The following is a 5000-nucleotide window of genomic DNA, read 5'->3' on the forward strand; positions in this document are numbered from 1 at the left end:
TTAGACCATTAATGAAGAAAACTAAGAAGAACTTTTGAAAAAACTCAAACTCTTTCATGCTCTCTGAAGAATCTCAGAGACTTTTAAAGGCTTTCTGAAGAAGCTCAGTGAGTCTTTTTTTTAAACTAAGAAGAACTTTTGAAAAAACTCAAACTCTTTCATGCTCTCTGAAGAATCTCAGAGACTTTTAAAGGCTTTCTGAAGAAGCTCAGGGACTCTTTTTTTAAAATAAGAAGAACTTTTGAAAAAACGCAAACTCTTTCATGCTCTCTGAAGAATCTCAGAGACTTTTAAAGGCTTTCTGAAGAAGCTCAGTGAGTCTTTTTTTTAAAGTAAGAAGAACTTTTGAAAAAACTCAAACTCTTTCATGCTCTCTGAAGAATCTCAGAGACTTTTAAAGGCTTTCTGAAGAAGCTCAGGGACTCTTTTTTTTTTCTTTTTTTTTTTTTTAAATCAAAAAAGCTTACAGCACCTGGTATTCCCAGGCGGTCTCCCATCCAAGTACTAACCAGGCCCGACCCTGATAAGCTTCCGAGATCAGACGAGATCGGGCATGACCAAGGTGGTATGGCCGTAAGCGAAAACTGCTGCCAAAATTGGGCTATTTAAAAGGTTAGACCATTAATGAAGAAAACTAAGAAGAACTTTTGAAAAAACTCAAACTCTTTCATGCTCTCTGAAGAATCTCAGAGACTTTTAAAGGCTTTCTGAAGAAGCTCAGTGAGTCTTTTTTTTTAAACTAAGAAGAACTTTTGAAAAAACTCAAACTCTTTCATGCTCTCTGAAGAATCTCAGAGACTTTTAAAGGCTTTCTGAAGAAGCTCAGGGACTCTTTTTATTTTATTTTATTTTTTTAAATCAAAAAAGCTTACAGCACCTGGTATTCCCAGGCGGTCTCCCATCCAAGCACTAACCAGGCCCGACCCTGCTTAGCTTCCGAGATCAGACGAGATCGGGCGTGACTTTTTTTTTTTTATTTTTTTTTTATTTTTTTTTTATTAAATTTTTTATCATTGCTTTACATAAAACACATCATTATATATTTATACATTTCCATCTTGTTCAATACTTTGGCAAGTAAAAGTGTTTTTGTTTAAAAACACACATGACATCCTTGTTAAAAATTCCATAAAATTCCCCCATTTTGCTCTCCATTTTAAAATAATTGTACAATATTTCCACATAATCATCTACCATCGGTTTAAAAAGCCCCCATAGATCTAAAACAACATCTCTGTTTTTTGCTATGTTCCTTCTTTTCCATATTGCTTTCTTCGCCAGTAGTAAGCACAAATTCACAAGCTTCTTATTTACATTTTTTTCTGCCATTCCCAACATAAAACATGTATCCCATTCAGCAACCACTTCTTTTCCTCTTAATTCTTTTATAAAATCTTTCAGTTCATTAAAAAAAAAATTAAGCTTTTCACAATATAAAAACAAGTGTAAAATCCCTTCATCTTCCTTCTTACATACTTTACATTGTGCATTACTTTCTTTTTTCATTATACACAATCTCATTTCAGTATATATCACATTTTGTCTAATAAAATAATCCAAACATTCCAAACCTACATCTAACCAACTCCATGCTCTGTTTTTCCAGACATCTTTTTCTTCAATTCCATTCAAATTCCTTAACCAAACCTCATTAGCCCCTGGTTTTTTAAAAACTCTGTTTCTAAAAAACTCATAAAACATTTTCACAGTTCCCATATTAAAATCCACCTTCTTGTCTTTACATTTTAAATACACCGTCATTTTGTTTTCTTTTCCATCATTATTGTTGACCTCCTCTAACCATTGACCTGGGATTGCTTTTTTAACATCTTCATATTGTTTTTTTAAACTGATCACATTATAGTCTTCCTTTTCCTCCTCCATCGCATCCTTTATCACTTGTAGTGGTAAAAATCCCTCCTTCCACTCCCATAAAATATCCCTCACTTTTACAATGCCTGCTTGCATCCATTTCTTAAAATAGATATCACGCTCATTTATCTTTATTTTGTCATTTAAAAACAAAGGTTGATTTAAAATCATTTCCCTCCCTTCTGGATTAAAATCCACCTCTGTCAAAAAAAGCCTCCAAGCATTTAAAACCTCTTTATAAAATTGTGGAATTCCCTCCATCATCCCAGCTTTTATCTTCATCCATAAAGTGTTTTCCCCCAGGTTAAAATTCCCACATTTATTTAAATAAAATACCATCAATTCCTTCCAATCAGCTCTATTATTATCATCCAAGTACTTCTTTACCACTTTTACCCTCATGCTTTTCATTTTCAGTTCCACATCCACCAGTCCCATCCCTCCCTCCTCCGGTTTTCCTATTAGCGTATAATACGCTACCCTTGAAGGCTTTTTATCCCATAAATATTCTAAAACAATCGTTTTTATTCTCTTAAAAGCCCAGTTTGGTAATGACATTACTTGCAATTTATACCACATCTTTGATAACATTAAACTGTTTACAGTTAAAATTTTCCCTTTCAAACTTAAAAATCTATTTCTCCAAAAAATCAATCTTCTTTCCATTTCTCCCAATGTCTCTTCCCACATATTATCAATAGCTTCCTTCTCATTTTTTGCTACAATTGCCCCTAAAATCTTCATCTCTTGTACTTCCTTAAATTTAAAAACATCTGTTAAACTCTCTGTCCTTCCAAACTTCATATATATTGTTTTTTCCTCATTTATTTTTGCCCCTGAGCCTTCGCAATAACATTTTATTTTTCTCATCACTTCTTTTATGCTTTCCCTATTTTCCACCACAACTGTCGTATCATCTGCATATTGAAAAATTGGAGTTAATTCTTTTCTTCCTTCAAATTGTATCCCTTTTATCTCTTTGTCTCTATTTATTAAAAGCCCTAAAGGTTCTGCCACCAAAGAATATAACTGTGCGGACAGTGGACATCCTTGTCTGATTGATCTTAAAACTTTAAAAGGTTGCGTTAAAAAACCATTACATTTTACTTTTGTTAAAATATCACTGTATAAAACTGAAATCCATTTGATAAAATTCTCTCCAAACCCAAATTGTTTTAAAATTCCCATTAAAAACCCTCGTTCCACTCTGTCAAAAGCCTTCTCAAAGTCCATACTTATTACATATGCTCTCTTTCCTTTTTCTTTTATATATCCCACTATATCTCTTATACTGCTTGTGATATCCGCAATGTCCCTCCCCTTAACTCCGTAAGCCTGGTTAGTTTCAATTATATCCGGCATTATCTCTTTTAATCTGTTTGCTAAAACTTTGGCTAAAATTTTTAAATCTGTGTTTAACATTGTGATAGGCCTATAATTCTTCAATTCCGTTTTGTCTCCTTTTCTCTTATAAATGATTTTCATTAATCCCAGTCCCATTCTTGGGTGTACTCTTTCTTTTTTAAAAATTTCTCCATAGATTTCTTTTAAAATTATGCTCATTTTTTCCTTAAAAATCTTATAAAACTCATTTCCAATTCCATCTATTCCTGGGCTTTTCTTTACTCCTAACTGATTTATGGCCTGTATAATTTCTTCTGTTGTTATTTCTCTTTCACAAACCCCCTTATCTGTCTCACTGACTTTTTTTGTTATCTGTTTAATTAAAAAATTCCTTTTTTCTTCATCTCCTCCTTCTGATTTAAAAAGTTCTTCATAAAACTGGCTTATTTCTTTTAAAATCCCTTCTGTGTTTAAAACCGCTTGTCCTTCTTTATTCTTAATTTCCTTAATTATTTCTGCCCTCCCCTTGCTTTTCTCAAGATTAAAAAAGAATTTGTTACATTTCTCCCCTTGCACCGTACATTTTGCTTTACTTCTTAACATCGCCCCCTTGTATTTCTTCTCTTCTATTTTCTTCAATTTGTCCTCCACTTCAAGTACTCTTTGCACGTTTACTTCATTTTTGTTTAACTCTTTTCTTAGCGTTTCTCTTATTTCTTCCTCCTCTGTTCTTTTCACCTTTTGTAACAACTTACAGTAGTTTATTGTGTATTTCTTAATTTCATATTTCATGTTTTCCCACCATTGTCTTTTATCTTCTATGTACATCAAGTCTTTTTTTCCTTCATCTAAAATGTTTTCTATCCCTTTTTTAAAATGCTCTTCCTTTAAGACATCAGTGTTTAAAATCCAAACCCCTGGTCCCTTCCTTTCTCTTTTAAAATCTAGTCTCATTAATACCATTTTGTGATCACTTAAAGTGGTTTCTTTATAAAAAATCCCATCAATAAAATGTTCTAAATTCCTGGTGTTTAAAAAGTAATCTATTCTGGTTTGACACATAAAATTCCCCACCAGCTGCCTTCTTGTAAATTCCTTCTTTTTTTCATTCCTCTCCCTCCACACGTCCATCATATTTTTTCCTCCCATCAATAACTTTAACTCTTTTCTACCCACATCCGACTTAAAAATCATTCCATTCACCATGTCCATTTTAGTAAAAACAGTGTTAAAATCTCCCCCAATTATTACCTTCTTCCATTCTTTCATTACTCTAGATATATCATTAAAATACATTTTCTTTTCCATTTGGTCATTTGGAGCATGTACGTTTATCAAAATAAAATCTTCTTCTTCTATCTTAATTTCTACAGCCATGCATTTCCCTTTTATGTCCTTATATATCAATTTTGCCTTAATACCTCTGTCTTTTCTTATTAACACTGCCACTCCACCTCCTTTCCCTTCTTTATTATTAAAAAATAATTCCCCTTCCCATTTTCTTTTAAAATCCTCCATTGCATTATCTTTCCAGTTTGTCTCTTGCAATAAAATTATATCCTCTTCTTTGCACATTTCCTTCACTTTTTCAAATTTCACACAGTTCATTAACCCTCTTGCATTAAAAGTCACAATACTCAGCACAATAAAATAAAAGATAAAAAAATTAAAAATCCCCATTCTTTCAGTTCATTTCCTCTCCTTCCTTTACATTTTCTCCACAGTCCTGTTTCTCATCACTTTTTTCAAAAGAAACTTTTTTCCTTGCTTTATCTAAATTTGGA

The 5000-nt window shown here is 32.5% G+C and overlaps 1 non-coding gene across 1 annotated transcript; it reads right to left on the minus strand.

Annotated features, from left to right (window-relative positions):
* Positions 1-460: 460 nt before the first annotated feature.
* On the minus strand, positions 461-579 carry LOC143734752 (5S ribosomal RNA). Its single transcript, XR_013202646.1, has one exon. It is a non-coding gene; the product is annotated as a 5S ribosomal RNA (ribosomal RNA).
* Positions 580-5000: the final 4421 nt, after the last annotated feature.

Source organism: Siphateles boraxobius, unplaced genomic scaffold (genome assembly GCF_051911475.1).
Source record: "Siphateles boraxobius isolate OS27281-9 unplaced genomic scaffold, OSU_SipBor_1 99, whole genome shotgun sequence".
Classification (NCBI taxonomy): domain Eukaryota; kingdom Metazoa; phylum Chordata; class Actinopteri; order Cypriniformes; family Leuciscidae; genus Siphateles; species Siphateles boraxobius.